This window comes from Terrapene carolina, unplaced genomic scaffold (genome assembly GCF_002925995.2).
Source record: "Terrapene carolina triunguis isolate 2854851 unplaced genomic scaffold, T_m_triunguis-2.0 Scaffold95, whole genome shotgun sequence".
Lineage (NCBI taxonomy): Eukaryota > Metazoa > Chordata > Testudines > Emydidae > Terrapene > Terrapene triunguis.
The window spans coordinates 36,835,311-36,847,897 of NW_020664446.1; the positions used below are offsets into that span (position 1 = coordinate 36,835,311).

Below are 12,587 nucleotides of genomic sequence, written 5' to 3' on the forward strand. Positions count from 1 at the left end.
GTAAACAAATTGCAAAAGTTATACAGAAAGTGACAAAGGATGACAGATAGCTGTCTCTAAATCACTTAACCTAAGTCCAAGATCTCAGTGGCATAACAACAATAAACTACAGCAGATCTACTTTATTTTACTTCCAGAAAAGAAGCAATCAATGCAAACTACTGTATATAGTATATGGTAATACACTCAATGAAATATCAGCTTGAATACCAATGTGTCGATAGGCAAGAAAAATAAGATTCATAAGAAACATACTAGACTACAGAAGATAACATTTAATGACCATTTTACTGATTCTTGATGGTGACCCTTTCACTAATTTTAATATTTAATACATTTCCTTTTTCTGTGTGTTATTGAATGTAGGTCTTGCTAAGTTGCAAATCAATGTTTGCAGAAGTTCTCACACAGAATAATACTTACTTATGCAAGAAGTCCCATTGGCAGTATTAATAACTGACTTCAGTGGGACTACTTGAATCAGTAAGGATTACTGGATGTGAGCAAGGGTTTTAGAATCATGTACTGAGAAAACAAAACTTTATTTTGTCATATTTTTCTGAAGTTTTCTACATAAAATTATCTATTTATGGAAAACGCCTGAAATATTTGTTATTACTCCTAAATACTCATGGAAAAACATATTTATGAAGGTTTGTAGAGTTTCCCCTGAAACAAGAAAGAAGCAGAGCTCATACCTACCCTGAGCAGAAATACCTAAGGCACTGCTGTAGGACCCAGTAAAGGGAGGAGGAAAAGAATAACCTCTCCAAGAAATTAAAATAAAATGAATGTAAAAATAGCAAATACACATGATGTTGACACAACGAGTATCATGTTATAGGGATTCATATGGATTTAACCTATCCCTACAAGAAGCATAGAACAAGCTTTAGAAAGGATAAGATCAGTATAGAAGTGAAAGTATTGTGCTTCAACTTAGCCAATATATGGTATGTACCTTTCCTGCTGCCCATTAAAGTTGCTGACTTGTTAGAGGAATTGACAAGCAAAAAATATTAATTTTTCATATCAGTTTAGCTAGTCAGAACTGCATCTCTCCAGGTGTGTGTTGTATCTGATAAAATAGGTATTTAGAGCAGTTACAGCAAATAATTTATATGTAGTGAACAGATATTCTGGTCAGAAATCCAGGTAAAGTACTAAACATAATGGCAAGTTATAAGAATTCTTCTTCGATTCATAGTGTTGGTAAGGGAAGAATCAAAATGTCCACAAATTCCAGGAACAGGAACAACCCTCTCGATCTTATTTGAATAAGTGATAGTATAGTATTATTCTATTTGATCATGTAAGTCTATGGGTATGTCTACACTACGAGAGTAGTTCGATTTTAGTTAAATCGAATATGTGCAATCGATATTAGAAAGTCGAACGTGTGTGTCTACACTAAGGACAGTAATTCGACTTTGTGAGTCCACACTAACGGGGCAAGCGTCGACATTGGAAGCGGTGCACTGTGGGCAGCTATCCCACAGTTCCCGCAGTCCCCGCTGCCCATTGGAATTCTGGGTCGATCCGCCAATGCCTTCTGGGTAAAAAAATGTGGCGAGGGTGCTTTTGGGTAACTGTCGTCATCCGTCAGTCACTACCGCCCTCCCTCCCTCCCTGAAAGCGCCGGCGGGAAATCAGTTCGCGCACTTTTTGATCAGTGACAGCGCGGACGCCACAGCACTGCGATCATGGATCCCGCTGCGACCATCGCTGCAGTTGTGGCCGTTCTCAACGCCTCGCAGCTTATCATACACCTTTCCCAGAGGCAGATGCAGAGAAATCAGGCGAGGAGGCTACGGCACCGCCGTGAGGGCCTGAAGTCGGAGAGTAGCACAGAGCTGTCAGAAACCATGAGCCCCAGCGCCCAGGACATCACGGTGGCAATGGGGCATGTGGATTTTGTTGAACGGCAATTCTGGGCCCGGGAAACAAGCACGGACTGGTGGAACCGCATAGTGCTTCAGGTCTGGGATGAATCCCAATGGCTGCGAAACTTTCGCATGCGGAAGGGTACTTTCCTCGAACTTTGTGAGTTGATGTCCCCTGCCCTGAAGCGCAAGGACACCCGCATGCGAGCAGCCCTGACTGTCCAGAAGCGAGTGGCCATAGCCCTCTGGAAGCTTGCAACGCCGGACAGCTACCGGTCAGTCGCGAACCACTTTGGCGTGGGCAAATCTACCGTGGGGGTTGTTGTCCTGCAAGTAGCCAAGGCAATCGTCAAGGCACTGCTGTCAAAGGTAGTGACCCTGGGAAAAGCGCAGGCCATCATAGATGGCTTCGCAGCGATGGGATTCCCAAACTGCGGTGGGGCTATAGATGGGACTCACATCCCTATCCTGGGACCGGGCCACCAGGCCAGCCAGTACATCAACAGAAAGGGCTACTTTTCAATGGTGCTGCAAGCACTGGTGGACCATCGGGGACGTTTTACAAACATCAACGTCGGATGGCCGGGCAAGGTTCATGACACTCGCGTGTTCAGGAACTCTGGTCTGTTTAGACGGCTGCAGGAAGGCATTTACTTCCCGGACCACAAGATAACTGTTGGGGATGTGGAGATGCCTACAGTGATCCTCAGGGACCCAGCCTACCCGCTAATGCCCTGGCTCATGAAGCCCTATACTGGCGCCCTGGACACTGCACAAGAACTCTTCAACTACCGGCTGAGCAAGTGCAGAATGGTCGTGGAGTGTGCTTTTGGCCGTCTCAAGGGGAGATGGAGAAGCTTACTGACTCGCTGTGATCTCAGCGAAACCAATATCCCCATCGTTATTGCAGCTTGCTGTGTGCTCCACAATCTCTGTGAGAGCAAGGGGGAGACCTTTATGGCGGGGTGGGAGGTTGAGGCAAATAGCCTGGCTGCTGATTACGCCCAGCCAGACAGCCGGGCGATTAGAAGAGCCCAGCGGGATGCGCTGTGCATCCGGGAGGCTTTGAAAGCCAGTTTCAAGACTGAGCAGGGTACCCAGTGACTTTTAAGTTTGTGGACACAGAAGCTGAACTTGCCCCCGTTTCTTTACCCGGTTGCCGTCGACTAGCCTCTCCAGTTACATACCCCCTTCACCCCCTTCCCAAAAAATAAAATCTGTTCTGTTTTGTTAATGGACACCGTTGTCTTTATTACTGTTTTCGCGGGAATGTTTTAAACCTGGGACTCAGACTGTGGCATAAGATCTGTAACTGCCCTCCCCCGCCACAAAGTCACAGAGCAACCCCCCCTCCCCCCCAGGACATGAAAACCACCTCCCAGACTGACCAGGGTAACTAGTCACTGCACTGTATATGTACCCTGCTGCTGGACCTGCCCCCTGCTAAAGGTGACTGTCCTGTCCAATTACCAAGCCCCTTCCCCCCCCTTCAGACAGACTCTCCTCCAAAAGAAGAGGATGGAAACAGTAATGAACAGAAACGTATTTTTTATTAACAACCGCACATGGAACGGGGGGGTGAAACTTGGACGGGGTCTTGTGTGAGGCGGGTAGGAAAGGACTTTTCAAATTTTGGGGAATGAGAGCCTTCTAGTCGTAGAGCAGTCCGCAGGGGTGGAGTGAAATTTTTCACGGACCCTGCCGCCCCTCCGTGTTTGGACTTTGGGTGAGGGGGGTATGGGACTTGGTGGCGGGGCAGGGCAGTTAGAGAGAGACTGCAGCGGGGCTCTCTCCTCCTGCCTCCGGTCCTGCAGAACATCCACAAGGCGGCGGAGCGTGTCCGTTTGCTCCCTCATTAGTCCAAGCAGCGTTTGAGTAGCCTGCCAGTCCTCCTGTTGCCACCTCTCCTCCCGTTCCATGTTTGCCCGGTGCATTTGGGACAAGTTCTCCCTCCACTGTGTCTGCTGGGCTGCCTGTGCTCGGGAGCATCCCATTAGTTCAGCAAACATGTCTTCCCGTGTCCTCTTCTTCCTCCTCCTAATGTGCGCTAGCCTCTCGGCAGATGTGGCTGTGGGAATTGGAAAAAGGGAGTGAATTCCTGAGACAGATCAATGTATCTGTGAACAGAGAACATAGTCTTTCTCTGTGAACAAGACCATGCAGAGCACCTATCACACGCGCACTGAGGACAAGGTCGAATTTTCGGCCCTCGCGTACAGTGCTTGCGGTCTTGCTGTGGCGAGCTGAGGAGCGGGGCAGGACAGCGGACTTTGTCTAGCTGGCAAACATGGTAAGCCGTAGACTTGGGGCTGCTTAAAACTTTAAGAGTGGCACTGGCCTCCTTTCACATAGAAAGCAATGCGAGTCTCTGCTGGCAGCAATCCTGCAAGCATGAACTCTGCCCCTGTCCCAGCCCCTCGCGGCTGTAAACCGCGTGGCTGTAAACCGGCGGTTGCAGTTCTGTAAAGGGACGGGCAAGCAGTCCCAATACTAACTTTCCCCTACCTAATTCACAGCAGGGAGTCATGCCAGACATCACCCTCCTGAAGGTCTCGGAGAGCCAGAAGGAGCGGATGCTTCGGGACAGCCTGCAGAAACCGGGGCCATTTGCTGCAATGCTCTGCAAGGCCATGATCCCCGAGTACCTGCTGGCGTTGTGGCAGGGAAACGTCTCATACCACGGGGGGCCTAATAAGCTCTCCCTGCCCAGGAACCTGCTCATGAGGCTTGAAAAACACCTGCAGGAGGCGTATGAGGAGTTCTCCCCGGAGGATCTCGCCTCTATCCCCGGATACATTGACCAGTTTTTGGCTTAGGTGCCCTTGGAGGGACAAAAGAGTGGAGCGTTTTGGGCAGTATAATCATGAAGCGGACATTGTGAAATTTTTTGAAAATAGTTCAGACTATATATTGAAGCGCCCAAAGACAGACTAATCATGATACCCTTTGCACATATTCCCGTTTTGTTGGACTTTACTCTTTACATGTTTTGAAGCACTTTACCCATTGTTAATATTTTAAATCTTCCTGTCCTGTTATAAATAAATGTTTACATGTTTGAAAGCACTTTAGCTATTGTTAATATTTTAAATATGCCAGTTATGTTATAAATAAATGTTTAGATATTTAAAACACTTACTGCTTGATCCTTCCCCTGAATCTGTGTCTGGGATAACGGCTGGGGAGGGTTGGTAGGGGATCTCTGTGAGGGTGATGAAGAGCTCCTGGCTGTCGGGCAAATCAGCGTTGTAAGCGCTGTCGACTGCCTCGTCCTCCTCATCTCCTTCCTCCTCTTCCCCGTCCGCTGAGGAACCGGCCGCGGACAATATCCCATCCTCAGAGTCCACGGTCACTGGTGGGGTAGTGGTGGCGGCCGCACCTAGGATGGAATGCAGTGCCTCGTAGAAACGGGATGTGTGGGGCTGGGATCCGGAGCGTCCGTTTGCCTCTTTGGTCTTCTGGTAGCCTTGTCTCAGCTCCTTGATTTTCACGCGGCACTGCGTTGCATCCCGGCTGTATCCTCTCTCTGCCATGGCTTTAGAGATCTTCTCATAGATCTTTGCATTCCGTCTTTTGGAGCGCAGCTCGGAAAGCACGGACTCATCTCCCCACACAGCGATGAGATCCAAGACTTCCCGATCAGTCCATGCTGGGGCCTTCTTTCTATTAGATTGCACGGCCATCTCTGCTGGAGAGCTCTGCATCGTTGCCACTGCTGCTGAGCTCGCCACGGTGTCCAAACAGAAACTGCGATTCAAACTGCCCAGACAGGAAAAGGAATTCAAATTTTCCCAGGGTGTGGCTGGTCAGAGCATCCGAGCTCGGACTGCTGTCCAGAGCGTCAACAGAGTGGTGCACTGTGGGATAGCTCCCGGAGCTATTAGCGTCGATTTCCATCCACACCTAGCCTAATTCGATATGGCCATTTCGAATTTAGCGCTACTCCTCTCGTTGGGGAGGATTACAGAAATCGATTTAAAGAGAGCTCTATGTCGAACTAAATAGCCTCGTGGTGTGGACGGGTGCAGGGTTAATTCGATTTAACGGTGCTAAATTCGACATAAACGCCTAGTGTAGACCAGGCCTATAATGCAATTACAGTCTTAACTTTGCATTCCCTTATGTTTATATGCTTAGCTGCATAACCAAGATATCTGCATTAACACTGACTTTTGAATGGAAATACTACATATAAAAATGTTAATTCCATGTAGCTAGTGCATTATACTATATTTAAAGAATCATTTTAATGGGAATGAAGTATAATGAAGCAATATATGGGCTTGTAAAATTGCCTAAATGAGCAACGCTGAGGCATAGCTACAAAAGCCAATTCTTCAAAGGAGTGCAAGAGTGAACCATAATTATAGAATATTAGGGTTAGAAGGGACCTCAGGAGGTCATCTAGTCCAACCCCCTACTCAAAGCAGGACCAATCCCCAGACAGATTTTTGCCCCAGATCCCTAAATGGCCCCCTCAAGGATTGATCTTACAACCCTGGGTTTAGCAGGACAATGCTCAAACCACTGAGCTATCCCTCCCCATATAATGTGTACATGCAGTCAGACTGAAGGGTCTTCATGTGAGGGTTAGGGAATGATGTTTATATTCCCATGTGAACAATACAATTCCGAATATATGCATTAAGAAAAAATATTGTTTTCTTCTTTTGTACAGTCTGCATGTGGTGTCCTGGCTCTCATTAAGCCTTCCTGGTGATACCACATGGGAAGTGTTCTCCAGATGAATTTTGGAGCAGGTCTACAAAGTGAACAGGCCCCAACAACTTTAAGGGATTCATATACATTGATGAGAGAAAAATAAAAATTTGGACTATGAGTGACTGAAATCCTTCACTTTAAAAACACATTCAGGAAAATATGTGGTGTTGTGCAATAGATGGCCTGGAAATACAAAAATGGAAGAGGTTTGCCGAACAAAATTGCTAATATAGTACTAGAACTTGTGTAGGGCATTTAGGACTGATCAAACCTGTGTCAAGATAGACACTTTCATTGGGTCAAATAACTGGAAACCTTCTGCTTCTGTTTTTCCCTGATAAATCATTACCACATGTATTCAGCAGAGAAAAGTAACGCTGAAAGAGCAATACTCCTAAATCACAATTTTAAAAGATTATTGACTTCCGTTAATTTCTAAGACTCCTCTTCCCTTCTCTTTGTGAAAATGCCAAAATACCCCTGGAATTATAATGTTGTTGTAAGTTTCTGAAAAGCAAAACCCTGCAAGATATAGTTTCTAATCTAGCAGCATGTGTATACTTTGAGCTGCCAAATGTGGCCAGACACAATGCAGAGTCAAAAATCAACCAAAAAATAGCAGGTATGGATTGAAAGCTCCTTCCTGTTAAGTACACTGGCAACTGATTGGCTTCAAATAAACAAGCACTCATTGACTACTGTGAGTATTAAATCTGCTTTGTTCCTACCTATGACACACTACTTGGCAGCTGGAGCTGCAACCCTGCCACACATTCCTAATTAATGCTCCTTTAGGTCAATTTTGGTCTGATAAAGATTGTGACAGTGTAAGACTAAAACCCACAGGTAACTATAAAAACATCCAAAATGTTACATGACTACAAGTGACTAAAAGAAACCCCAATTTTCTTTAAAACATTGCCCAAAGGTTTTCTTTCTTGCATGGACCAGTCATTGTACCCAGCTCAAAAAGATCTAGAAATGTTCATACACATTTTCATTATGGATCTCATGAATCCTGATCTCATCAATGCTAAAATCAAACCAGTTTCTCATAGGCAGTTACATTTACCAACACTTAGTTTTATTCAATCCTTTGTCTTCCTACTGATTATGTTTTTGACATCCCTGTTAAGGTTGCAATGGTTAGTATTACCAGAACTTGATAATACTATGCATTATTCTCAAGAACTCATGGCAGCTGTTCAAATTTACCCAGATTCTCAATCCCATTACAGAGTAGCTGTTTAAAACATTATTGGAATCGAAGAATAAACAACATAATAGTGTTTGACTATGACAAATACTTACACTACAGACAACTGACTTTGATTGATGTTGCAAGAAACACAGTACATGTGAATTACAATAATAATTATACTTTTAGGATAAAGGCAATTTATTATATATATAAAATGGAACATTATGATGATTCAATGAAAAACAAAAAAGCATACATTAAAGATTGCAAAGTAGCATTTAAATAAAATACTATTGAAAGGTGTGCAAATCTCTGGAGCATAACTTAAAAAGTAATTCAAGTTTACATTTGATACTACAACACTGCAGTAAGCTACCACTTGGCAGCTTATTTTCAGCACAAAGGACTCTCTTCTTTCACAATATTTTAGAAACAAACATGAAAAGGCACATTTAGCAAACAATAAAAAAGTTTATAATTAGAGGTAAATTATTAGTCAAAATTAATTTAAAGTGAAGTTCTAATTTGATAATTGACTATGCAGCATTAGCACCTTCTTCTCAACAGATCTGCCCCCTGCATGTGTTTAGATTCATATCTGCTGATTAAGTGAAAAAAATAGTTTTTACTACCTTAACTCTTACAGCTCTGCACAGTCAACAAAGAACAGTGAGCTAGATTCTCTTCCTTCTTGTGCATCTTCATCAGAATTGTTTACCAAATTCCAATCAATTATACTTGTGCAAATGAAATGAAGACCATAGATTTGTACCTGTGCCATTGAGGGCATAATTTGGCCTGAAAAAAATTATTATAGGTATGCAGAAAGGGAAGATCCCTCCTTGAATCTCACATACCAGAATAAGTTTTCAGGGCTGACAATTAGGGGGGGAAACCATTTTAACTCAGACACTGAGCATATTTGACATAAGAATAACGGACACACAATGAATAACAGAACTCTGTGATGCCATTCTTACATTGTTACTTATCAGAGAATTACTGTAGTTTAAAGGGATACTGTCAACTTGAAAACTTGCCAATTTAAAAAGAAAAAATTAAATGAATTAAAATTAACATCAGATAGTACAAATATCATGGAGTCTTCTTGCCAATGTTGTGGTTTAACAATCACAATCTCTTATTTTCTAAAATGTATTTCTTTTCTCTGTTGTTGTGTAAAAGACCTGTACAAACAATAGGTGATACTGACAAGAAAAAAAAAATGTAAACATAGTTCAACCTAGTGAACATTCTGGTTTTGACCAGTACCTATACCTAAACACTTTAAAACTTTCAAAATGAAAAAGTCCTAAGGGAAAAGGGTTTTTTTTACCTTTCTCTAATATTTTTATAGCTTACTATGTGGAATCACTGGAGCACACAGAAAGTGATTTATGAAATGCCATCTATTTCACAGCTCTCTGAAATAACTACATTACTATATAATGTGAGCTGCAGGTGCTGAATACCTCTGAAAACCAGGGCATTTATGTAGATGCATAACTTTAGGTGCCCAATTTTGAAAATGTTGACTCTTGATTTTAAAAAATTGTGGATGAATTTAGTGATTATTCAAATTAGCAAACAGCAGTAATGACATTTCCAAACATCATACAAGATTTCCCAAGCAGCTCTGTGAATGTATCTCAATACTGATTTTAAAGTTCCCTGCTTTTCCAATTAATCATTCCTGAGTATACCTTGCCAACTGTGGTTAAGCAGGCAAACTCTGGCTGTTTTGTGATGTTGCTAAATGTCCACTAATCCAGGAGACAGATCCTCAGCTGTGCCAGCAAAGATGGCTGTACATTCTGATTCTAGGCCGAGTGTATGTTAGAGAAGCCTCAGAGCTGTTCTAAAATGGTTTGACCAGCTACAGCCCTGACGTGTAGTTATACCAGCTGTTTCTGCACTCTGACCACACTACTCCCACACCATGACCCTTATAACAGGATCAGGGTGCATGAGTGGCACAAAGTTGGTTATGTTGGTTCTATGCCACCTGGAGATTTTCCAAAACGGCACAGATCTGTTTTTGTTGGTCCTACAATGCCAGGGAAATCCTTCACCAGCCAGTGAAGTCAGCTTTCTGCCTGCTTTGGCCAGCCTACACATAGCAAAGAAGGCAAACTTGGGGCTAGGATCTATTCTTAGGATATAACGCACATTTTTTATAATCTGATTTTGCAGGGAAGCTGTCTGATAAAGGAAAGTAGGACAGTATAAACTGGCTAAATTAATTACTTATATTAAATGTCAATAATGTATGATCTTGCTTTGCTTATCCAAGGGAGGTATTCCCCCTCTCAAAATAATTGTTCTGTACAAAAGATTATTGTTATATCACATACAATAATGTATCTATGCAAAAAAGTTGCACTGAATCAATTTACTACGCATATTTATAAATATTTTATAGAGATTTTGTTAAAGACCAACTGGTAGAATATAATACTTTATATAGGGGAACGCCAATCATTTGGAAACAGTTTATATAAAATTAGGCAAATTAGCTTTCCTCGTATCTGATTGAAGTTTCTTTTCTTCTCTTTGTGCTCCTGCTTTGTAGGAGGCCCACTGTCATGCTGTCTTTGCTACTTTTCTTATTGTAATACGTTATTTCTGACGCCAAGGAAGAAGCATTATGTTGCATTCACCCAAAGAGCAATACACATACATCTCTACTTCAGCCAAAGAGGCCTATCCAAGATCTCAGCAGGAAAGTCTTCTTTTACTGCTGTTGTAAGCAGTTTAAAAATGTAGCTCAAGCAGTTTATAGCTCTATCTGAAAAGGCACAACAGGACTGCATTGTATAATGTTATTTTTTTCCAAAGGAACTGAGGGGAAATCACATTCACATAATGACTCCCTCTATTATTTTTAGATCTAGGAGCCACTAGTGGAGGACAAAACGTAGGTAGACCATTACTATCCAGGTAGGAGTTGCTTATGAAAGCTAGGAAAGAAAAAGGAAGCCTGGAAAGTAGGATGTAAGGACAACATAAAGTACTGCTCAAAACTGATAGAAAGAAGGAATAAGAGTACAGCAAATGAAGAAGATTCTCTTTTTCCTTTCTCTTCATAAGACTGCTGAGGTTGTGCAGAGATTAAAGGAATATGGTAATTAGTGGGCTCAGCTGATAGATAGTTTATTCAACTATAGAGGATATGCCTTACTGTTTGTTTTACATATTACCTGAAAGACTACTCAGTAAGTAGATGACAAGTTTGATGAATGAAGGCTTTTTTGAGGTAGGACAGCGAACCTGAGAAAAGGTAGGAGACTGAAGAATTAATGTTTATTACCCGGTAAAGAAAAAATAACTGGAGAGAGAGAGGTAGCTAACCATTTGATTGTTCCATTGAGATACCTGGTGATCTGGAGCGCTGGTAAAGAAGTCAATTTGAATAGTTGTTAATGCTGTGCTAACTGATAATAGTGGTTAATGGTGGGCTCAGGAAGAATAATTTCTGAAGAGTCTCCAGTGGATCATAGTTCTAATTTAGTAATAATGGAAAATGATCATCTATCAAGAACTAGGACAGCAGAGTTTCCCTGTTAAGACACTGATGAGCTTAAGCGATTTAGAGAGCTGTACAAAAAGCAGCTGCACAACAAATGAAAACAATAAAAAAAAAAACAAAAAAACCCACCACTCCTTCACTTTCCACTGATTCATGAAAAGAAAAGGAAAAAAAAAAAAAAACCTTGCATAGGAAGGCTAAAAGGTGTTCTTGGCAATGAGAATTGGTATTTCTTGATAAGTTTTTTTAAGCAGGCTCAGTGAAATAATGCATGTCAGAATTTGCTGTAAGATTTTCAGCAAGCCGCCAAGGATTTTGGAACCCCAATGGTAGCTAATGTATGTGTGTCATTTTGATAAAGGAGTAGGATTTCAAAGATATTAACTCTCTTTTCCAATTAAACTAAAAATAAATGAACATTCTAAGAAAGAATTGTTATGCACATGGACAGAGATGAAATAAAAGTCACAGGCATTGTTACAGTTTTGTTTGTCAAGCATTCCTGTTAGTTGTCCCTTTTACATGACACCTGGTGACCTCCATAATAAGGTTACCCTATCTTTACCAGCAATAAACATCAAAAGGAAAAACATTTAATTTCTGGAATATTTCGGTGACATAGCTACAGTGTTTTTCAGCTCAGGTATTATCCAGGTAGAAGTCGCAGTTGTTTACAGAGGTATGAAGAGGGGAAAAAATTGACCTATATTTTCAATATCCATGGTGTGCTGTAGGATGACTGAGAAGGAAAGGTGTCACTGAGAATGTGACATTTCTTATACGGGGATCAGATTTTCTGTGCTACCAAGTGCAACAGACAGTCCTATGAGAAAAGGTGGGAGTCAACTTTAAATGTCATACTGACTACCGTTGTTAAAATACTGAAGTTTTATATTCTTAAATGCAGGCTCAATATATTTTGGAGAACCAGACGCATGTTTTTATACATGGAGTTTATAATAAAAAGTGCTTGTTCACTTTTATATTCCATTGGAAATTTAAGTATGACATTTTCTAATCCTTGAATTTCTCTGGCCACTTCCAAGTCCATGACAGACATAATCTTACATGCTCTAATCCTGTAATAGCTTATAACACCTAACCCCCACTTGTTGATTTATCACATTTTATTTTAGTACTGAGATCCTTTAGTACAGAAAATGGAATTAGCACTTAAAAGATTCTTTTCATTTGTGTTTGCAGTGTTGTTGCAGCCCTGTTGGTCCCAAGATAGGAGAGACACAAGGTGAGT

General features: G+C 41.9%; 1 protein-coding gene across 1 annotated transcript in view; it reads right to left on the bottom strand.

Annotated features, from left to right (window-relative positions):
* The window catches only part of PCDH15 (protocadherin related 15), an 812,634-nt gene that overhangs the window by 44,414 nt on the left and 755,633 nt on the right, over window positions 1-12,587 (bottom strand). The gene's annotated exons all lie outside the window — the stretch shown is intronic.